Raw genomic sequence first — 25,567 nt, forward strand, 5'->3', positions numbered from 1 at the left:
CAGTAAAGTAACACAGACAAGAGACAGAGTGTTGTAATCCTCTGTTTAATGATTGTCTTCATCCACAGCCTTAATTTCTTTACCTCTCTCTCTCTCTCTCTCTCTCTCTCTCTCTCTCTTCTCGCTTCTCTCTTCTCTGGCTTTGCTGCAGGAGGACAAGAGATGGACAACACAGCAAAAAGGAAAGGAAAGAATCGTATATATACTGTAGTAAGAAGATGGCAAGGAGGTGGACGAGAGGTCACTGTCTCGCCCTCACCGCCGTCAGGTCGCTCTCCCCGGCCCAGCTCTCTCGTCTCTTCTTTTTCTGCTGTACTTGGTATTCACTGCGTTCCACCGGAGACATTCCGATGGCTTCGTCGTTACAAGGATGCGACCAAAGATCGAGTAAAGAACACTTCCTCATCGTAACATCATACGCACAGGGGAGAAGAGAGAGAGAGGGAATCCAAGAAAAATGTAGGAATCTGTTGACTACTTCAACAAAACTATTATGTGTACATTACGGAATTAGAGTCTGAGTCATGTCGTTATAGTGTGTGCTCCAGGAGCATGCAGATCTCTCATGGAAGGATTGTCCTACTCTACCAAGACAATGTCTGCAAGGACCTTGATGACTGAAGGGTAAGCTAATGCTCTATCTTTTGACCTCTCAAACGCTCATTGGACTTGCAGTGCATGCATGAGATCTGTGCAGATTTTGAAGCTGTGTACAGCAGCATCTCAGTTCATCTCCCCAACTGGTGCTGGTAACTGAGCGAGGGAGTTCCCCAGTGCCCACCCCAAGCTCTTCAGTCCACGAACTCCAAAAGAAATCATGGTTGCTACTGTGCCTCCATGAAAAGCTGATTGATGTCAGGACCCAAAGGTCTTTGTTCTTGCAACTGAAGGGTCTTAAAGGGGCTGAGATAAAGTGGGGGGGACAGAGAATGGGATTCTGAAGAGGCACAAGGTGCAACAGAAGGTACATCGAGCGTCATAAACGCAAGAGACATGTTTCCATTTGTAGCCTTGTGTAGTTTAGGAGAAAACCCATTGACCTGTGTACGTCAACTTCTCATAGATTTCCTCATCTTGCCTGGATGAACAGAGAGCCATTAGAGCCATTAAGGCTATTTTGTTTACTGGAAAGGTGGGGATTATTATAAAGGATTATGTCAGGGAAACATCACAAAGGAAGGCCCTATGGAGAATGTGAGGTTCATAAATGTTTTGCTCACTATGGGCACCATGTTTCAAGGAGGTCACATGCATCTCTCGCTACACTTTGGCAATTTATGTCAGTCAGATGTTTGACATGCTGAGGGTCGGCACCAGTGCTTGTCACAATTAATCTGTGACATGTTGGACAAGCGACTTGTGTGAGCAGCTGAAGTCCCCTTATCCCCATCAAACTTTTCATGTGATCCCTTGAGAGGTATAGGATTAAGAACAGTATTAGTATTACAGCTAGTCATGAGGAGAAGACAGTATCAATTCATTTCAGTGCAGAAGCTCTAAACACAATTGCTGCCTTTGTTAAAGAAAAAAAAGGCCGTCATTAGAGAATCTTGATGAGCTTATGATACATGGGAGAGCCAACCTGATGTGACACAAGGTAGAAGAGCCCTATAAGAGGGCACTGAGAATTCATGGAGCAAAAAGATGGGAGTTCTGCTATCACAACGGTGATAAAAAGGCCACATGATGCTTGGAGTAGATATTTTTCATCTGCTTTCAAGCAACCATGAGGAACTCTTGGATTCATCATGCAGATGCAACATATGCAAACAACTATTTTGGTTCTAGCATAAACATGAATTAGGATGCCTGCAATATGCAGTTGATGTCAGATGAAAGGATTCAGATTCTTGCAAAAGGTTTCAGGATTCAATATATCATCAGACAATCAATTACATTAACAACATGCTTCTCACAATGAGAGATTTTAACTTTGCCACTGAATCAACAGAAAATATAATCTGTAGAATTTATAGGCAATAAACATTGAATTTATAGGAACTTGGCATGCAATCTTTATGTAGAATTTTAGCTGCTGGAAGTCATGTTTCGTGTCCACAACTGAGACTACTGATTTTTACAAAAATATATTGCACCACAAAACAATTTGTCTGACCTGTTAATACAAATACACTTCACACAGTAAGAAAAAAAAAATAGTTACACTTGCTAAGTTCTTCATTTTCTCTACTCAATCATCTCGGGGCAATAGCATTTTGAAAGGACTTCCACTTGTTTGCAAAAATGCTTTTCATTTGATTCCACCTCTTTCAACAAATTTCTTTCTAGGACAAAAAAGAAGATACAATTGCCTTCTAATCTAGGATGTGTCAACTAGAATAATGATCAGAGAATGCAAAGACACTAGAAATCAAAGGAAAACAAGAGAATAGCTCAGATTAAAGACCTGATTTAGCATGTTATTATTGTTTCAAGAAGTAGCACGAACAAAAAAGCCCATTTTAAATACACCTCTAATAGGTGAGAATGGCTCAATGGCATCACAACTTCAAAATTCCAGCAGTAATTAGCAAGGAATTAAAAGCAAAAGGCTATTATTCATTGAGTAGATTTAAGATTACTTGACTACATACAAATCAAGGTTTTTTCAAATTGCATCGGGTTGTACAATTTAACTAATACAAAACCATCCATTTATTTCAGCATTTTGGCAAGAAATGCAACACAAGTTGGAATAGTTGGACAAGCAGGAAAATGAAACTACTCCCCCAGATGGAAGGACTATCAACTTTTTCCTACATAAAATTGAAATATGTATCTAGCTTTAGGGGTCTATGACAGAAAATGGTTCAAAATGATTCACCAAGAAGAAGGAACATTTAGCACAGACTACTTTAACTCTCTAAATTTACAAGGACAAACCAATCTTCGACAGAAAATGGTTCAAAATGATTCACCAAGAAGAAGGAACATTAGCAGAAACTTCTTTAACTCTGTAAATTTACAAGGACAAACCACAGGGTGTACTGAAAAAATAATGTGTTCTGAAATATAACAGTTATTCCTGACACAGCAACTAATTTGTGGTTACAACAGTAAAGAAATTATAAGACCATGCCGAGAAGTCATATTACCTCTTGTGCTTGTCAGAGGCATGTGGAAGATTTTGAGTGACTACTTGTATGTGATCAAAGGCATTTCTTGTGCTTATCAGAGGCATGTGGAAACAGTTAAGCACAAGAAATGCTTCTGATAATTGTTCTTCGGTCTACAGATTGAAGAACAATTATCAGAAGAATTTCTTGTGCTTATCAGAGGCATGTGGAAACAATTAAGCAAAGTCTACATAAACTTTAATTTAACTGGTTACACTAGAGCCTTTTGTAGTCTCTAGTTTATAATCCCTCAGCTGTCATGTCCATCTCCTCTCAGATCTCTAGACTATCTACAAGAGTCAAGTGTTCTCTTATCCTCCCAGTTTATACAGGACTCATCTTAGATTGAAAACAAAAGGTATAGCCAGCTCTTCTAATCAAAGACGTGCACCATAGAATTTTCAAGAGCATGGATGATAATAATCTGACATTTAGCATCATATCTAAGAAAATAATCCTTCAATACCATAATTCAACTGATTTCCTCTAAGCTTTAGGTTGCCTCTGAACATTACGTATGAGAAATTGAGCATATGTTCAATCAGAAAATCAAGAAATATAAAGTTACCTTAGACATTGAAGAGCAGGGCTGCCCTGCTCCTTAAGGATGTCAAGGCAGATGCTCCTGTTGCTGTTAATATTTGGATGAAATACATCTTGCTAAGAAATATTGAAATAAGACCTGAGAAAAAAAGGGGGTTCTGTTGAGAAATCTCCTTTGTAAGAATCAGCTTTCCTTTCTGAATATGTTATCCTCATTTTAGTCTAACAAAATGTCGTGATGACATGAGTTCAAAATAAGCTTGTCATTACAAGAAAGCAGGGCTAGACTTGAGTGTAAGATTGATTGCGAAAAAGTTGCACAGCTCCCATTCTTTTATGTACGATGGTGAAAACCACCAAAGTACCATGCTGTCTTAACTCTCATGCACACCACAAACACACTGTGTACAAGAGCAGGATGGGGTGCTTTATTCATGCCACTGCATTCATCCAGTGCATAATGGCAAGTACCCGTTGGTTTATTAGATATGACTTGGTGCTGATGGACATGTTGAAGCACAACAATAACAATAACAAAGTCGCAAGTCGTAATACTAAAATAACATGGCATGATGCATGCGACCCATAAATGACATCCACTTGGCAAATAATATGAAGATTTAATACAAACTAGCTAGGCAATTAATAACCGTTCGATTATTGCTAAAAAAAGGTGAATGAACCGAAACACTCGAAAAAAAAAAAGAGAGCAAACAAAGAAAGGTAAAAGGCCAACCATATAGTATACTACTCCAAAACTATTTACTGCTCCCATATGCAACCATTCTGACTGAAATTACCTGGGATATCTCGGAAAATTGAACACAGATCCTATATCAGATTTTCATGTGATAATTAGAAAAGAGAAAAAGACAGTCAACGATAAAAAGCTACAGTCAAAAGGAACAGGAACAGCAATGTGAATTGATCTTCTGGCATCAATATAATCACAGAAGTAACAAATTTATTGGTTATGGCATAATTTCACAAATAAGCACATCAATTGACAGAGAGAAGGAAGATTGTGACCTTGGGTGGCTTGAAAGGGTAATCTGGTGGAAAGTGAATATTCACTAAAAATATGCCTCCTAAAAAGGGGCTGTCAGCAGGCCCTGTAATAGTTGCTTGCCAGTGGAACATATCCTCACCAACAGGGCCTATAAATGTTAATGAACAAAGATAACAAGGATCAATAGAATATACACTTTAAGTTATAAACAAATATTCTAAAGAATGCTCAACATTATAACTTTAGCACCAAACAACACCATCATGGGGAAAAAGTTGGTTTATGCATCAACAAACTACTTATGATGCAAGTCAAGATGCCTCATTGGATAGTTGGTGCTGGTCTAACCAGGGGAGATCACTTCAAATATCATGCAAAGGTGACAAATAAAATATAATCAATCAATTAGAGTGTAGATGGAATGTTACTGGGTCACAAATAAAAAAGATCAAATATGCATCAGATACAAATAAGGAGATGAATACCAAAATTTGATATTCTTCGAACCATTATGCCATGAAAGAACAAGCACAAATCAACAGCAATTTCATACTGCCAAGATTATGTTGAATCTCGTATTTTGATGATGAAACCAATTGATAGTATTTATGATTTGATCTGTGTTTTGAGTGACGCAGGATGCTTCGATCAATATGAGACAATTAAAGCAGGAAGAATCATGTTGGGCCGGTGGAACATGTCAGAAGATTGGACGTCTAGCTGGAGGATCGGATGACGTATCGACAAAATACTTCGAGCCATGGATTCGGGCATTGGCCCAAGAAGAGCGGATATTGCGCCAAGAATCTCAGAGTTGCGGAGGTCAACTGGCCGATTGGGCAATAGGCCGCAAGAGAGGACGATGCGACGAAGAATCGGACGAAGCGTCAATGGACCAATGACATGCCGGACAACATGATTCATGCTTAGTAATAATTGTCTAGATCGAAGTGTGTTTTACATGTGCAGAATTAATTACGATAGCAAGGCATGAAGCAAAATGAAGTCCCGGAGTCAAGGACGCGATTTCGTTGGGAGTTCGAGAGTTCATCGGAAGTCTAAACGTTCGTCGGAAGTTCTACAGGAACCAACCGAGAAGTCCAGGAGCTTGCCGGAAGAAGCTCGCCAAGAAGATCGTCGTGAAGTCCAGGAGCTTGCCGGAAGTCCGTTGGAACATTGCCGGGAGATCGTCGAAAGTTCGCCGGAAGCTCACCGGAAGAAACCAAGACCTAAGGACTCGTTTAGCTTAAGTATGCCTTAGATTTTGTAATTAGCACATAATTGGGATTGGATTTGGACTAACTCAATTATGGGCCAGTTGGGCCCATGTAAGGACTGTGTTGGGCCCAATGAAAGGCCCAAATAGTGACCCAAGAGATGGCACAGTCTTTGAGACTGTGTCAGGCGGTGGTACCGCCCAATGGCATAGTGCCAAGCGATGGTACCGCCAGACTGGGCGGTGGTACCGCCCAGTGCAGTGTCAGTGTCAAGCTGACACTGGCGGTGGTACCGCCCGGACCTAGGAAACCCAGGATAAGATGTTTTTAGGCTCAAAGTTTGAATCAACTTGAAGCCTATAAATACCCCTCTCATCCCTGGTTAAAAGACACAAGCATAGAGAATTTAAAGAGGGAAAAACGCTGTTGTAATCTCTTGTGAGAATCCTCCTCTTCTAGTCTAGGTGATAGAATAGTTTGAGAGAGGAGTGAGTGCTTGTAAAGGTTGTCTCCTAAACCCGATAAATGGAGAAGAGGGGTGTAAGAAGGAGGTTGATCTTTGCCTATTAAAGGAAGATCGATAGTGGATACCGGTGGCCTCGACGGAAGAGGAATCGAAGGAGTGGATGTAGGTCACAACGATCGAACCACTATAAATCGATTTGCATTTTTGTTTTGCTATTTATCTTAACTGCAAACTGCCTTCCTTGCTTTACATCAACTACACTTCCATATGTTTTCAATTTAAAGATCTTTCCGAAACGGTTTTTGTCGAAATCAGATTTTATCGTACGAAGGTTTTTCAAATCAACGTAATTTTTACCGCTGCACTAATTCACCCCCCCCCCCCCCCCCTCTTAGTGCCGACTCTTTTCCTAACAGTTGCTATCAAAGCCTCGTTTTCTCATTTGGTTTAACACCCAACGAGAAATGACTCTTTTTGGCTTTCAAGAGGGTCACTCTTTCATTTGTCCTCCCTTATTCAATGGGACGAACTACACTTATTGGAAAACTCGAATGAGACAATTAAAGCAGGAAGAATCATGTTGGGCCAGTGGAACATGTCAGAAGATTGGACGTCTAGCTGGAGGATCGGATGACGTATCGACAGAATGCTTCGGGCCATGGATTTGAGCATCGGGCCAAGAAGAACGAATATTGCGCCAAGGATCTCGGAGTTGCGGAGGTCAACTGGCCAATTGGGCAATAGGCCGCAAGAGAGGACGATGCGCCGAAGAATCGGACGAAGCGTCGATGGACCAATGACATGCCAAAGAATCAGACGAAGCATCGATGGACCAGTGTAACATGTCAGAAGATTGGACGTCTAGCTGGAGGATCGGATGACGTATCGACAGAATGCTTCGAGCCATGGATTCAGGCATCGGGCTAAGAAGAGCGGATATTGAGCCAAGGATCTCGGAGTTGCGGAGGTCAACTGGCCGATTGGGCAATAGGCCGCAAGAGAGGACGATGCACCGAAGAATCGGACGAAGCGTCGATAGACCAATGACATGCCGGACAACATGATTCATGCTTAGTAATAATTGTCTAGATCGAAGTGTGTTTTACATGTGCAGGATTAACTACGATAGCAAGGCATGAAGCAAAATGAAGTCCTGGAGTCAAGGACGCGATTTTGTTGGGAGTTCGAGAGTTCGTCGAAAGTCTAGACGTTCGTCGGAAGTTCTGCAGGAACCAACCGAGAAGTCCAGGAGCTTGCCGGAAGAAGCTCGCCAAGAAGATTGTCGTGAAGTCCAGGAGTTTGCCGGAAGTCCGTTGGAACATTGCCGGGAGATCGTGGGAAGTTCGCCGGAAGATCGTCGAAAGAAATCAAGACCTAGGGACTTGTTTAGCTTAAGTATGCCTTAGATTTCATAGTTAGCACATAATTGGGATTGGATTTGGGCCAACCCAATTATGGGTCAATTGGGCCCATGTAAGGACTGTGTTGGGCCCAATGAAAGGCCCAAACAGTGACCCAAGAGATGGCACCGTCGTGGCATAGTCTTCGAGACCGTGTCAGGCGGTGGTACCGTCAGTCTCGGTGGTGGTACCGCCCAATGGCCCAGTGCCAAGAGGTGATACCGCCAGACTGGGCGATGGTACCGCCTAGTGCAATGTTAGTGTCAGGCTGACACTGGTGGTGGTATCGCCTAGCACAGGCGGTGGTACCACCCGGACCCAGGAAACCAAGGATAAGATGTTTTTAGGCTGAAAGTTTGAATCAATTTGAAGCCTATAAATACCCCTATCATCCCTAGTTACAAGACACAAGCATAAAGAATTTAAAGAGGGAAAAACGGTATTGTAATCTCTTGAGAGAATCCTCCTCTTCTAGTCTAGGTGTTAGAATAATCTCCTAAACCCGATAAAAGGAGAAGAGGAGTGTAAGGAGGAGGTTGATCTTCGCTTATTAAAGGAAGATCGATAGTGGATGCCGGTGGCCTCGACGGAAGAGGAATAGGAGGAGTGGATGTAGGTCACAATGACCGAACCACTATAAATCGGTTTGCATTTCTGTTTTGATATTTATCTCAACTGCAAACTGCCTTCCTTGCTTTACATCAACTACACTTCTATATGCTTTCAATTTAAAGATCTTTCCGAAATAGTTTTCGTCGAAATCAGATTTTATCGCACGAAGATTTTTCAAACCGACGTAATTTTTACCGCTGCACTAATTCACCCTCCCTCTTAGTGCCGACTCTTTTCCTAATAGATTCATGGACCATTGAAGGTCTCAGTAACTCTTTAGTATTATCTTGTCAAGATATTTCGACTCTTAAATTAAATATACTACATGCTCAAATTTAGAAATTAGAGATATTGAGAATCAATATAATTCTAACATCACTAACCTTTTCTCTGTTGATTCGTATTTAAATTGTGATGACTAATGTGCAAGAAAAATAATCACAGACTTTGTATAATTCATCTTCAAACTTCCAAACTCTACTCCAAGTACTTTCTAACTTCAACTCACACCTTCGTAAGTCTCTTGAAGAATTAACCAAGCCTCATGCCATGTCTGAGCTTTAATGATCTTCTCTAAAATATTGAGTTCTATTGCTTGACTAAAAAACAATTTAGAGTTATTTTGTCTTTTTTATAATTTTCAACTTGACCTTCTCTACTACAGTGAGAGAATGTTCTTCATTTCTAGGTTCTCAAAAACCTTTATCAACAATATTCTATACATCTTGAAATTTAAATATACATTCATATAAATACTCCAACGATCATATTTTTTTGTCAAAAATGCATAAGATTGAAATATATCGAAAGAAGTCATGGCAATCATGTCGACGATATTGAGATGCTCATTGTTAATTGTCCATGGGCAGCATCTCACAATCTCCAATAATTTCCTTCACTTGTTGATCATACAAATGTATGACCTATCAATAGAGACATTAACATACTCTTGCTAATGTGACCTTGACAATACTAACCTTAAACTAGTGTTTTTAAAAGTGCTAGGCATCAAGATTCCAAAATGCCTAAGGTACTAGGTGCTCACCTAGGCACCCGCTCGAGCGAAACGAGACGCTTTAGAATATTAAAATTAAAAATATATATTACGATTGATAAATATGATCATAAAAAAAAAAAATTCACATCAAATTGAAATCATATAAAGTATCAATATGATCATAAAAATAAAAATGCCACATCAAATTGAATTCATATAAAGTACGAGTGCCAAACAGGTTCTACTTATAGAGACCTATGCTAAACAAGTTTCTAACCAGTGTCAAACAATTCTAAAGAGTGGATCAATATGGTGCTAAACAGTTCTAACCAGTGCTAAATAGTCTTAAAGAGTGGATCAATATAGTGTTAAATAGTTCTAACCAATGAAAAATAGTTCTAAAGAGGGAATAAAGAAGAGAAGTAACCAACGGCTATTAAGGAAGGTGGGGGAAGGAGAGGGCGACGGACAAAGCTACGGAAAAAAGCGATGATGGCAAACAAAGCTAAGGACGAAGGCAGCGACAGATGGAGCTGCGAACGAAGTTGGCGACTATGGACGTAGGGTTTCATTTCAATGACAAATTGGTTCGAGAACTAACTTGCTCATTTAATCGAACCAGGCACGAACCTAGACCCATCTCCACTTGGGCGCTTTCCCAAGGTGCCCGACACCTGGGCTCAAGTGAGCACCCGACCGACACTTCATCAAAACGCCTCGCCCGGAGGTTTTGCGAGGTGCTTGGGCCTCACCTTGCCTCGCCCATTCACCTTTTGAAAACATTGCTTTTAGCTTTTCTTATTGTTTTCATTACCAAATCTTATTGTCAACTAAGTTAACTTACTCCTTCACCAACTTGATTAAGTAGGTTTCAAACAAAATTTAAATTAAGGGAGGATGTCAGAGCATTTAATTTAATTTTTGTTTCAATTTGACTTAATCAAGTTGGTGAAGAAGTCGATTAACTTATCTATCAACGAGAGTGGATACTCTCAAAACAAAAAAGAAATATTTAAAGTCAAATTTATTAAATTTATAATGATAAGAATCAATTAATGTCTCTATATATAGGCTCTATGTCTGTATTGTTACAAGTAAAAAAGGATTTCATATAATTGAGAAAAATTAACACATCAAAATTTTTTGTACATATACTCTATCCAAATGTATTCTTCATTTATCAAGCCACAACAGCCATAAATAATGGGAGGCTAAATATGATTATATTTCAACTTAATTTTATTCGGAAGACAACTAAATACACTCAATACAATTAAAGTTTGTTTTCTATTTCTCTTATACCTCTTTATCCTTGTGAAATGCTTGGTCTGAACTTTGCTTATTGGTTAACACCAATGCACATATGAGATGCCTAAGATATGTGCAAAGAAGGCCATAAGTACAAACATAGCCACAAGAAGCAGAGAAATGTTCATAGAAGCTGATTTAGAAACATGTAAAAAGCACCACATGTCAGTAGGATTATCCGAGGACGTAGAAACATACGAAATCAAACAGAAGACAAGTTCATAGCTAAGACCGAAAATGCTACGACTCACCTTAAAGGCGTTATCACTTGTTTTTCTTAAGTTAAATATGCAATTTTATGTGATTCAAAAATAATTTCACAAAGTTCTTAGCAACTAACAACTAAAAACTAAAATAATGTGAGAAAGCAAACAAAAAAGGTTCCATTTTCATCAAGAGGAAGCCGACAACAAAATAGAGTTAACCTGTACTGCAGGCAACCGAAGGGTCGCTCTCCAAGTCCTTCAACTCCTTTTGGATCCTCTTGGTAGCCATCAGTGACCAATCCAATTTCTCAACTGAGATCGATCATAAACATAGGAATGCACGATCAGACTACCGAAACGATCAAGCAAAAGGCAAAGTATTACACACGGATAAACAAACTTTCTGGGACGAAATCCCAAGAACGAAGAAAAGAGATGGCTAAACGCAAAACAACCGACACCCGTTATCTAGATAGATCATCAAAACCCTAACAATCCAGGAACGGAAGGCTACTGGCCGGCTTCAAAATGCATTGCAAGCGGAAGCCGATCGATCGAGTCCGTGGTCACCTCGGAAGCAACGAAGAGGGCGACTCCCACGCGCACGCGCGCTAGGGTTTGGTGGTTGCCACCTGTGAAGCGAACCTTCTCTCTTCGATCGCGCGAGCTCTCCGTATTCCGGGGAAGTGGAGATCGCTCCGTCGCTATTCACGCGCGATGTAGCACACGATGATCTCATCATTGCCGTCCATTATGGTACGTGATTCCCGATTAAAACATATCGGGAGAATTCCTTTTTATTAAGTTTTTTTTCAGAAAACATTTCTATTTCCAAAATTTTCAAATAATTCATAATATTGCTGGAAACTCTATAACATAATGTAAAAATATTATAAACATAAGATTTTTTATAAAATTATAGAAAATATATATTACGTTAGGATATTTTTTGGTATTTCTAAAAATACTGTAACATAATATAAAAATATTATAATTGAAAATTACTGAAAATACTGCAGTACTACGGATCGAACCATAGGAAAAAGGAAGAAAAAGGGTATTCTAGGTATTATCATAATATACTGTAACGCAAAACAAAAATATTATGATATAATATATTTTTTTTAGTAATACTAAAAAATAATATAATATAGTATAAAAAGATTGTACCATAGTGTAAAAACATTATAACATAGTCTAAAAACTTTATAACTAGACAGCACTATGCCACAATATTTTCCTAATATTATTGAAAGCACTATAATATAATCTAAAAATATCGTAACCATATGGAGTGGCCTATAGAAAAAAAAAAACGAGGACAAATTTAATTGTTTATCAGTAATCAATAATAAATTATGATTCATATTTAACAAATGGAATTGTTCTGTGTTTATATTAGTATTTATTTTAACATTATATTCGTTCAAATTTGTTAAAATATCTATATATTTAATTTTAATAGTTATATGATTTCATTAGACTTAAGATGATAATAACCAATTGTTCCAACCTTTTATTCTTTAGAATTTGAACTTGGAAGATGATATATGAAACTTGTTAAATTGGACATCAGTCCAATCTACCATTCTCTTTGTCCCTAAAGGTTTAAATTTTAAACTCGTAGGACTTTTTATCCATGTGTACCTATTGCCACTATTCATCTTAATTCAATCATAACCATAACCTTATTAGGTCAATCTTCCATTTTTCTTTTGTCCGAAGTGTTTTTAGATTAAATTTTATCGTCCGATATCTAAATATATATCATACCAAAATTTGAAACACAAAACAAAAGACTTAATTATTTGATTATGGTGCTATTCTATTAGTTCATCTCATTTCATCTCACATATATAACTATTTCCGACACAATGGCATCATGTATGGTTCATTTTCACTTTATATGTGACAAAAAAGTTAAAGACTTTAATTATACGAGACACCAACAAAGCTTACAAAGTTCATAAATTATCGAGGCAACACTTTACGAAGGTAGAGGTTGTTTACATATTCAACATAGGCCAAGAATAGGATAGTGCAATGGCAAACCAAAACTTGTTTGTATCCTTCTCAACCGCAAGCATATATAAATAGCAAGTTGTTATTAATTAGTGGTCAAAAATTGCCTAATAAATCTGGACATGTTGACTTCTTGGGAAGAAATCTCTTGCATGCTCTGACTATAAATGGTTGCTTAATTCAGAATATTGACAAGCACACACAAGCACCGATTCAAATAATACATCGATCGAGGAGAGGACTCTTGATAATGGGTTTAGAATTAAGTATTATTGGGATTAGCTTGTTGTTCTTCGTCTTAAGTGGTGCGGGTGCAGACACAATTGTCGGTGTTTACAATGTGAAGGATTACGCAGCCGTAGGAGATGGCCAAACCGACAACACAAAGGTAACTTTTCATGTTTAGTATAGGTTATTACTACTACAAATAGTTTTTGTCTTTGATCCTATGAATTTAAACATCTTCATGAACTTGAATCGTAAAAAGTTTGAGTGGAACATAGGACGAACATAAGAAACGTTTTGTATTTGTTATCACAAGAACTCCATACTTACGGTTGTAACAATTATGGATACGATAGGCTTTTGAATCGACATGGAGTGCGGCATGTGCAGTGGAAGGGACAGCAACAATAGTGATCCCAGAGGGAGAATACTTGCTTGGTCCAATAATCTTTAAAGGGCCTTGCAAAGGCAAAATGGTGATGCAAGTGAAAGGGCAGCTATTGGCATCCACCCATCTCGAAGCTTACACACAAAACTGGCTCGATTTTCAGTACATTAATGGATTGGTAATCTCAGGTGGTGGAATATTTCATGGACAAGGAGCTTCTGCATGGCCTTACAACCAATGCCCCAAGACACGCAAATGCAAACTCCTACCCGCGGTATTCTAGCCCTGTCTTCCTTGCTCTAACCAAGCAAAATTTATCACTAATTCATTCTCACTTTGACTTGCACTAACAATCCCTGCAATGTTACTCTATAGAACTTGGTGTTCAGTTTCGTGACGAATGCAACCATCAGTAGCATTTCTTCTATCGACAGCAAGTTATTCCACATGCAAATCTTTGAATCAAGAGACATCACCCTTGATTCCATCAAAATCAGTGCTCTGGAGACAGCCCTAACACTGATGGCATCCACATAGCCGACTCGACCAATATCCAGGTTGCCAACTCGGTCATCGGCACCGGTGATGACTGCATCTCCATCGGCCCAGGTTGCACCAATTTGACCATCTTTAATGTGTTATGCGGTCCCGGCCACGGCATCAGCGTCGGTAGTCTCGGCAAAAATGCCAATGAGAAAGATGTCAGTGGGTTGACGGTGAGGCAATGCACTTTTACCGATACAAGTAATGGATTGAGGATCAAGACATGGCCATCTTCTCCATCCAGTTTGAAGGCCACCGGTTTTGTCTTCGAAGACATCATCATGAATAATGTCTACAATCCCATCATCATAGATCAGAACTATTGCCCCTATGCTAATTGTCCCGAAACGGTATACCTCCTTACTACTACTACTACTAAATATATCATCAGAGTTCTCAATTGGACTCAAAGTCTTCAAATTTGTGCATCCTCCCTCTCTTCATTTAGGATCCTTCTCTGGTTAAGATCAAGGACATCAAATTCAGAAACATCACGGGGACCACTGCCTCGCCAGAAGCTATAAAACTAGTCTGTAGCAAGGCTGTTCCATGTGAGGGCGTGGAGCTCAACGACATCAGCTTGAAGTGCAATGGCGACGACGAGCAAGCCAAAAATATGACGTCTACTTGTGTTCATGTCTATGGTAGCTCCAATGGCAATGTGAAACCAGACTCCTGTATCTAGTTTCTCATTGTTGGATTGTGAGGCAAAAGTGATGAACTATTCCACACGAGAGTTCCTCTCCCTTTTTTCTTTCTTCAACCTCCTTGTATCAGGGAAAAAAAATGTACTGCATGCAAATTGGCATCCAATGCATGGAAAATGGATATCTCAATTTTGTTTCATATTTTTTTGAAAAATATACGTTAAATTTTAGTGGCATCATAACTACAACAAATAGTTATCAATATAACCGAGAAGTGATTCAACTAAGCCCTCGGAGATAGGTTGCATCAACAAGTCAGACTACATGTTTAATTATGAAAATACCTTAGAACATATAAATAATTCAAAATTTTATATAGCAAAAATCTAAAATATCATAATTAATAAAAATTAAAAAATATTAAACAAATAAAAATAAAACATCAATCACATAAAATATGATAAAACTAATCTCATCAACTTATATTGTAAACATAAACCTTCACGCACATTAAATAACACAAGATAATATATAAAATATTACAAGATAAATATTAAATTCAGTTGCTTAAGCACGAATGTCGACATAGATATAACTTACATAAATGATGATAGAATAATATTTACTTTAATAACTAAGGTACAATAATAATAAGAGTTGATAATGAGAAAATGATCTTAGAAGAGACAACGATCGATGGCAAAGGGGCAGACAATCCATTACCAATGGAAGAGAAACGAAAAAAATATAGAAAAATAATAAAAAGAAGAGGTGGTTGGTAGGAGAGGAGATGAAGAGAATATATGAGAGAGGAGAGGTGGAAAGAGAGTAATGGTGGAGGAAGATGATCATGTGAAGCGCAAAGATGGCGAGAAGAAGAGAGGGCGATGAAATGAGAGTGATTCATTGATAAATATTATGTTATTTCTCATTATAATATTATTTAAAATTAACATAAATACCCTCTAAAACAAACAACAAGAAAGATCCAGAGTTAAGAGTATTTAAATAATATTAGTTATTATATAAAGGTCAACTAGTTTATTTTGGTTTTTAATATAACCCATTGAATGCACGACTAATTGGTCATTCTAGGTTTTTCTAGTTCAACCATTTATTTCTCTTATTTTGACAATTGCCATAAGCAGATAATTAATGAGAAATAATAATACTTTTTTTTTTTGAATTGTTCAAATCTTACCATATCATTATCATTGGTGGAATTTATTTATAATAGTAAGTATTAAGAAGCATTAAAATAATCCAATAAATTTTTATACGATAGAAATTATATTTCATCATTATATTGAGATGATTTTAGTGAAAGAAAAATTTGGACCTAATATAATTAAAAAAATAATTCAAAACATTTGGTTGATTAAAAAATCATTATTATCGATTATGCAAAAAAAATTGATACGTTGATCGGAAAAAATATGGCATAGTATTCCTAGTTGAAAATTAAATTTTCTTAAAAATTTCTTTACTCAAAGTATCAAGTGATTTAAAATATATAACAAATCGATATTTTGATTTATTAAATCTATCAATATTTTCAAAAAGGATTGGAGATGTAACTTATACATCTGTACTTTGATTTGAGTCATGATATATTTCATATTTTCATCTTAAAAAATTCAAAAATTATTTTATAATTAAATTTATACCATTATTAATTGGAAAGTGATATGTCATACAAGGATTAAAACATTATAGTATTGATTAATCATTTCGTATGTTGAAGCACAATACATAAGTCAAGTTTAGAAGGAAAGGACCGAATATCCAAGTTTTATTTAATAATCTAAGAGTATAATATAAATCAATATAAGGTCTACAATATATAAATATAAACAACACACTCTTACAATGTGAGCCAGAAGAGAAAGTGAGGGATAGGAGAAGAAAAAGAAAAGTATTGAAGATATATTTTATTACAGATTTATTTTTATTAAAATAATAAAATCATATCAAGAAAACACTTGATTCATTATATTTTTAAAATTTTGAGTCCTTTTATTAATAATAATATTGTATGGTACTAGAGATTAATTAATTTTGATATTTAGTCACATTGATAAAGTTATATAATAGTTAAATTCATTATTAAATGTAAAGAAAACATTTGGAAAAAAAGAAAAAAAAATGCTCTCGTGATAAAGAGAATGAAGGGATTAAAGAAAAACAAAAGTAAACATGAATTATATGAAAATGGAGTTTGCATAGAGCATTTAAGGACCATTGGTTAACTAATTTTGACTTTCCCTATTTAATATGATCTTATATGATATTAGATAATAAATTTAATTCTAGATTAAAGAAATATAGTCTTAAATTGATGGTGATGGAGGAAAAGTAAAAAATAAAAAAGAGAGAAAATATAGAATATTTTAATTATATTTGGTTATGTATTGAATTACCAATAGAATTTTAAAATTTTCATGTTGATTTGTGCTATCCGAATGATCAAGTAAACGGAGGTATGAGAATTATATGTTTTTATCTAATATATATAATAAAAAGTATATGATGATTTCAGCAGGTCTATTCATAAAAGTAACAATATATGTTTTCAATCAATGTATATGTGTGCAATTTGTAGACGTGCGTCGGATACACAATTATTTGTTAGTTTATAATTTATTTTATTGGTAAAAAAATGATAAAATACTATGTTTATCAGTAATCAATAATAAATTATGATTCATATTTAACAAATGGAATTGTTCTGTGTTTATATTAGTATTTATTTTAGCATTATATTCGTTCAAATTTGTTAAAATATCTATATATTTAATTTTAATAGTTATATGATTTCATTAGACTTAAGATGATAATAACCAATTGTTCCAACCTTTTATTCTTTAGAATTTGAACTTGGAAGATGATATATGAAACTTGTTAAATTGGACATCAGTCCAATCCACCATTCCCTTTGTCCCTAAAGGTTTAAATTTTAAACTCATAGGACTTTTTATCCATGTGTACCTATTGCCACTATTCATCTTAATTCAATCATAACCATAACCTTATTAGGTCAATCTTCCATTTTTCTTTTGTCCGAAGTGTTTTTAGATTAAATTTTATCGTCCGATATCTAAATATATATCATACCAAAATTTGAAACACAAAACAAAAGACTTAATTATTTGATTATGGTGCTATTCTATTAGTTCATCTCATTTCATCTCACATATATAACTATTTCCGACACAATGGCATCATGTATGGTTCATTTTCACTTTATATGTGACAAAAAAAGTTAAAGACTTTAATTATACGAGACACCAACAAAGCTCACAAAGTTCATAAATTATCGAGGCAACACTTTAGGAAGGTAGAGGTTGTTTACATATTCAACATAGGCCAAGAATAGGATAGTGCAATGGCAAACCAAAACTTGTTTGTATCCTTCTCAACCGCAAGCATATATAAATAGCAAGTTGTTATTAATTTGTGGTCAAAAATTGCCTAATAAATCTGGACATGTTGACTTCTTGGGAAGAAATCTCTTGCATGCTCTGACTATAAATGGTTGCTTAATTCAGAATATTGACAGGCACACAAAAGCACCGATTCAAATAATACATCGATCGAGGAGAGGACTCTTGATAATGGGTTTAGAATTAAGTATTATTGGGATTAGCTTGTTGTTCTTCGTCTTAAGTGGTGCGGGTGCAGACACAATTGTCGGTGTTTACAATGTGAAGGATTACGCAGCCGTAGGAGATGGCCAAACCGACAACACAAAGGTAACTTTTCATGTTTAGTATAGGTTATTACTACTACAAATAGTTTTTGTCTTTGATCCTATGAATTTAAACATCTTCATGAACTTGAATCGTAAAAAGTTTGAGTGGAACATAGGACGAACATAAGAAACGTTTTGCATTTGTTATCACAAGAACTCCATACTTACGGTTGTAACAATTATGGATACGGTAGGCTTTTGAATCGACATGGAGTGCGGCATGTGCAGTGGAAGGGACAGCAACAATAGTGATCCCAGAGGGAGAATACTTGCTTGGTCCAATAATCTTTAAAGGGCCTTGCAAAGGCAAAATGGTGATGCAAGTGAAAGGGCAGCTATTGGCATCCACCCATCTCGAAGCTTACACACAAAACTGGCTCGATTTTCAGTACATTAATGGATTGGTAATCTCAGGTGGTGGAATATTTCATGGACAAGGAGCTTCTGCATGGCCTTACAACCAATGCCCCAAGACACGCAAATGCAAACTCCTACCCGCGGTATTCTAGCCCTGTCTTCCTTGCTCTAACCAAGCAAAATTTATCACTAATTCATTCTCACTTTGACTTGCACTAACAATCCCTGCAATGCTACTCTATAGAACTTGGTGTTCAGTTTCGTGACGAATGCAACCATCAGTAGCATTTCTTCTATCGACAGCAAGTTATTCCACATGCAAATCTTTGAATCAAGAGACATCACCCTTGATTCCATCAAAATCAGTGCTCCTGGAGACAGCCCTAACACTGATGGCATCCACATAGCCGACTCGACCAATATCCAGGTTGCCAACTCGGTCATCGGCACCGGTGATGACTGCATCTCCATCGGCCCAGGTTGCACCAATTTGACCATCTTTAATGTGTTATGCGGTCCCGGCCACGGCATCAGCGTCGGTAGTCTCGGCAAAAATGCCAATGAGAAAGATGTCAGTGGGTTGACGGTGAGGCAATGCACTTTTACCGGTACAAGTAATGGATTGAGGATCAAGACATGGCCATCTTCTCCATCCAGTTTGAAGGCCACCGGTTTTGTCTTCGAAGACATCATCATGAATAATGTCTACAATCCCATCATCATAGATCAGAACTATTGCCCCTATGCTAATTGTCCCGAAACGGTATACCTCCTTACTACTACTACTACTAAATATATCATCAGAGTTCTCAATTGGACTCAAAGTCTTCAAATTTGTGCATCCTCCCTCTCTTCATTTAGGATCCTTCTCTGGTTAAGATCAAGGACATCAAATTCAGAAACATCACGGGGACCACTGCCTCGCCAGAAGCTATAAAACTAGTCTGTAGCAAGGCTGTTCCATGTGAGGGCGTGGAGCTCAACGACATCAGCTTGAAGTGCAATGGCGACGACGAGCAAGCCAAAAATATGACGTCTACTTGTGTTCATGTCTATGGTAGCTCCAATGGCAATGTGAAACCAGACTCCTGTATCTAGTTTCTCATTGTTGGATTGTGAGGCAAAAGTGATGAACTATTCCACACGAGAGTTCCTCTCCCTTTTTTCTTTCTTCAACCTCCTTGTATCAGGGAAAAAAAATGTACTGCATGCAAATTGGCATCCAATGCATGGAAAATGGATATCTCAATTTTGTTTCATATTTTTTTGAAAAATATACGTTAAATTTTAGTGGCATCATAACTACAACAAATAGTTATCAATATAACCGAGAAGTGATTCAACTAAGCCCTCGGAGATAGGTTGCATCAACAAGTCAGACTACATGTTTAATTATGAAAATACCTTAGAACATATAAATAATTCAAAATTTTATATAGCAAAAATCTAAAATATCATAATTAATAAAAATTAAAAAATATTAAACAAATAAAAATAAAACATCAATCACATAAAATATGATAAAACTAATCTCATCAACTTATATTGTAAACATAAACCTTCACGCACATTAAATAACACAAGATAATATATAAAATATTACAAGATAAATATTAAATTCAGTTGCTTAAGCACGAATGTCGACATAGATATAACTTACATAAATGATGATAGAATAATATTTACTTTAATAACTAAGGTACAATAATAATAAGAGTTGATAATGAGAAAATGATCTTAGAAGAGACAACGATCGATGGCAAAGGGGCAGACAATCCATTACCAATGGAAGAGAAACGAAAAAAATATAGAAAAATAATAAAAAGAAGAGGTGGTTGGTAGGAGAGGAGATGAAGAGAATATATGAGAGAGGAGAGGTGGAAAGAGAGTAATGGTGGAGGAAGATGATCATGTGAAGCGCAAAGATGGCGAGAAGAAGAGAGGGCGATGAAATGAGAGTGATTCATTGATAAATATTATGTTATTTCTCATTATAATATTATTTAAAATTAACATAAATACCCTCTAAAACAAACAACAAGAAAGATCCAGAGTTAAGAGTATTTAAATAATATTAGTTATTATATAAAGGTCAACTAGTTTATTTTGGTTTTTAATATAACCCATTGAATGCACGACTAATTGGTCATTCTAGGTTTTTCTAGTTCAACCATTTATTTCTCTTATTTTGACAATTGCCATAAGCAGATAATTAATGAGAAATAATAATACTTTTTTTTTTTGAATTGTTCAAATCTTACCATATCATTATCATTGGTGGAATTTATTTATAATAGTAAGTATTAAGAAGCATTAAAATAATCCAATAAATTTTTATACGATAGAAATTATATTTCATCATTATATTGAGATGATTTTAGTGAAAGAAAAATTTGGACCTAATATAATTAAAAAAATAATTCAAAACATTTGGTTGATTAAAAAATCATTATTATCGATTATGCAAAAAAAATTGATACGTTGATCGGAAAAAATATGGCATAGTATTCCTAGTTGAAAATTAAATTTTCTTAAAAATTTCTTTACTCAAAGTATCAAGTGATTTAAAATATATAACAAATCGATATTTTGATTTATTAAATCTATCAATATTTTCAAAAAGGATTGGAGATGTAACTTATACATCTGTACTTTGATTTGAGTCATGATATATTTCATATTTTCATCTTAAAAAATTCAAAAATTATTTTATAATTAAATTTATACCATTATTAATTGGAAAGTGATATGTCATACAAGGATTAAAACATTATAGTATTGATTAATCATTTCGTATGTTGAAGCACAATACATAAGTCAAGTTTAGAAGGAAAGGACCGAATATCCAAGTTTTATTTAATAATCTAAGAGTATAATATAAATCAATATAAGGTCTACAATATATAAATATAAACAACACACTCTTACAATGTGAGCCAGAAGAGAAAGTGAGGGATAGGAGAAGAAAAAGAAAAGTATTGAAGATATATTTTATTACAGATTTATTTTTATTAAAATAATAAAATCATATCAAGAAAACACTTGATTCATTATATTTTTAAAATTTTGAGTCCTTTTATTAATAATAATATTGTATGGTACTAGAGATTAATTAATTTTGATATTTAGTCACATTGATAAAGTTATATAATAGTTAAATTCATTATTAAATGTAAAGAAAACATTTGGAAAAAAAGAAAAAAAAATGCTCTCGTGATAAAGAGAATGAAGGGATTAAAGAAAAACAAAAGTAAACATGAATTATATGAAAATGGAGTTTGCATAGAGCATTTAAGGACCATTGGTTAACTAATTTTGACTTTCCCTATTTAATATGATCTTATATGATATTAGATAATAAATTTAATTCTAGATTAAAGAAATATAGTCTTAAATTGATGGTGATGGAGGAAAAGTAAAAAATAAAAAAGAGAGAAAATATAGAATATTTTAATTATATTTGGTTATGTATTGAATTACCAATAGAATTTTAAAATTTTCATGTTGATTTGTGCTATCCGAATGATCAAGTAAACGGAGGTATGAGAATTATATGTTTTTATCTAATATATATAATAAAAAGTATATGATGATTTCAGCAGGTCTATTCATAAAAGTAACAATATATGTTTTCAATCAATGTATATGTGTGCAATTTGTAGACGTGCGTCGGATACACAATTATTTGTTAGTTTATAATTTATTTTATTGGTAAAAAAATGATAAAATACTATGTTTATCAGTAATCAATAATAAATTATGATTCATATTTAACAAATGGAATTGTTCTGTGTTTATATTAGTATTTATTTTAGCATTATATTCGTTCAAATTTGTTAAAATATCTATATATTTAATTTTAATAGTTATATGATTTCATTAGACTTAAGATGATAATAACCAATTGTTCCAACCTTTTATTCTTTAGAATTTGAACTTGGAAGATGATATATGAAACTTGTTAAATTGGACATCAGTCCAATCCACCATTCTCTTTGTCCCTAAAGGTTTAAATTTTAAACTCATAGGACTTTTTATCCATGTGTACCTATTGCCACTATTCATCTTAATTCAATCATAACCATAACCTTATTAGGTCAATCTTCCATTTTTCTTTTGTCCGAAGTGTTTTTAGATTAAATTTTATCGTCCGATATCTAAATATATATCATACCAAAATTTGAAACACAAAACAAAAGACTTAATTATTTGATTATGGTGCTATTCTATTAGTTCATCTCATTTCATCTCACATATATAACTATTTCCGACACAATGGCATCATGTATGGTTCATTTTCACTTTATATGTGACAAAAAAAGTTAAAGACTTTAATTATACGAGACACCAACAAAGCTCACAAAGTTCATAAATTATCGAGGCAACACTTTAGGAAGGTAGAGGTTGTTTACATATTCAACATAGGCCAAGAATAGGATAGTGCAATGGCAAACCAAAACTTGTTTGTATCATTCTCAACCGCAAGCATATATAAATAGCAAGTTGTTATTAATTAGTGGTCAAAAATTGCCTAATAAATCTGGACATGTTGACTTCTTGGGAAGAAATCTCTTGCATGCTCTGACTATAAATGGTTGCTTAATTCAGAATATTGACAGGCACACAAAAGCACCGATTCAAATAATACATCGATCGAGGAGAGGACTCTTGATAATGGGTTTAGAATTAAGTATTATTGGGATTAGCTTGTTGTTCTTCGTCTTAAGTGGTGCGGGTGCAGACACAATTGTCGGTGTTTACAATGTGAAGGATTACGCAGCCGTAGGAGATGGCCAAACCGACAACACAAAGGTAACTTTTCATGTTTAGTATAGGTTATTACTACTACAAATAGTTTTTGTCTTTGATCCTATGAATTTAAACATCTTCATGAACTTGAATCGTAAAAAGTTTGAGTGGAACATAGGACGAACATAAGAAACGTTTTGTATTTGTTATCACAAGAACTCCATACTTACGGTTGTAACAATTATGGATACGATAGGCTTTTGAATCGACATGGAGTGCGGCATGTGCAGTGGAAGGGACAGCAACAATAGTGATCCCAGAGGGAGAATACTTGCTTGGTCCAATAATCTTTAAAGGGCCTTGCAAAGGCAAAATGGTGATGCAAGTGAAAGGGCAGCTATTGGCATCCACCCATCTCGAAGCTTACACACAAAACTGGCTCGATTTTCAGTACATTAATGGATTGGTAATCTCAGGTGGTGGAATATTTCATGGACAAGGAGCTTCTGCATGGCCTTACAACCAATGCCCCAAGACACGCAAATGCAAACTCCTACCCGCGGTATTCTAGCCCTGTCTTCCTTGCTCTAACCAAGCAAAATTTATCACTAATTCATTCTCACTTTGACTTGCACTAACAATCCCTGCAATGCTACTCTATAGAACTTGGTGTTCAGTTTCGTGACGAATGCAACCATCAGTAGCATTTCTTCTATCGACAGCAAGTTATTCCACATGCAAATCTTTGAATCAAGAGACATCACCCTTGATTCCATCAAAATCAGTGCTCCTGGAGACAGCCCTAACACTGATGGCATCCACATAGCCGACTCGACCAATATCCAGGTTGCCAACTCGGTCATCGGCACCGGTGATGACTGCATCTCCATCGGCCCAGGTTGCACCAATTTGACCATCTTTAATGTGTTATGCGGTCCCGGCCACGGCATCAGCGTCGGTAGTCTCGGCAAAAATGCCAATGAGAAAGATGTCAGTGGGTTGACGGTGAGGCAATGCACTTTTACCGGTACAAGTAATGGATTGAGGATCAAGACATGGCCATCTTCTCCATCCAGTTTGAAGGCCACCGGTTTTGTCTTCGAAGACATCATCATGAATAATGTCTACAATCCCATCATCATAGATCAGAACTATTGCCCCTATGCTAATTGTCCCGAAACGGTATACCTCCTTACTACTACTACTACTAAATATATCATCAGAGTTCTCAATTGGACTCAAAGTCTTCAAATTTGTGCATCCTCCCTCTCTTCATTTAGGATCCTTCTCTGGTTAAGATCAAGGACATCAAATTCAGAAACATCACGGGGACCACTGCCTCGCCAGAAGCTATAAAACTAGTCTGTAGCAAGGCTGTTCCATGTGAGGGCGTGGAGCTCAACGACATCAGCTTGAAGTGCAATGGCGACGACGAGCAAGCCAAAAATATGACGTCTACTTGTGTTCATGTCTATGGTAGCTCCAATGGCAATGTGAAACCAGACTCCTGTATCTAGTTTCTCATTGTTGGATTGTGAGGCAAAAGTGATGAACTATTCCACACGAGAGTTCCTCTCCCTTTTTTCTTTCTTCAACCTCCTTGTATCAGGGAAAAAAAATGTACTGCATGCAAATTGGCATCCAATGCATGGAAAATGGATATCTCAATTTTGTTTCATATTTTTTTGAAAAATATACGTTAAATTTTAGTGGCATCATAACTACAACAAATAGTTATCAATATAACCGAGAAGTGATTCAACTAAGCCCTCGGAGATAGGTTGCATCAACAAGTCAGACTACATGTTTAATTATGAAAATACCTTAGAACATATAAATAATTCAAAATTTTATATAGCAAAAATCTAAAATATCATAATTAATAAAAATTAAAAAATATTAAACAAATAAAAATAAAACATCAATCACATAAAATATGATAAAACTAATCTCATCAACTTATATTGTAAACATAAACCTTCACGCACATTAAATAACACAAGATAATATA

The 25,567-nt window shown here is 35.7% G+C and overlaps 1 long non-coding RNA gene across 3 annotated transcripts; it reads right to left on the reverse strand.

Annotated features, from left to right (window-relative positions):
• Positions 1–1,986: 1,986 nt before the first annotated feature.
• Positions 1,987–11,603, reverse strand: LOC108952767 (uncharacterized). 3 transcript variants are annotated; one of them, XR_001977834.2, is made up of 3 exons: positions 11,094–11,599; positions 3,685–4,816; positions 1,987–2,756 (listed from the first exon to the last, which is right to left on the reverse strand). It is a non-coding gene; the product is annotated as an uncharacterized LOC108952767 (long non-coding RNA). The 3 variants fall into 3 exon arrangements; XR_010513204.1 differs by having other exon boundaries at positions 1,987–3,798; positions 4,689–4,816; positions 11,094–11,593; XR_010513203.1 differs by having other exon boundaries at positions 1,987–4,816; positions 11,094–11,603.
• Between the last annotated feature and the right edge of the window lie 13,964 nt (positions 11,604–25,567).

Source organism: Musa acuminata, chromosome BXJ1-5 (genome assembly GCF_036884655.1).
Source record: "Musa acuminata AAA Group cultivar baxijiao chromosome BXJ1-5, Cavendish_Baxijiao_AAA, whole genome shotgun sequence".
Classification (NCBI taxonomy): Eukaryota; Viridiplantae; Streptophyta; class Magnoliopsida; order Zingiberales; family Musaceae; genus Musa; species Musa acuminata.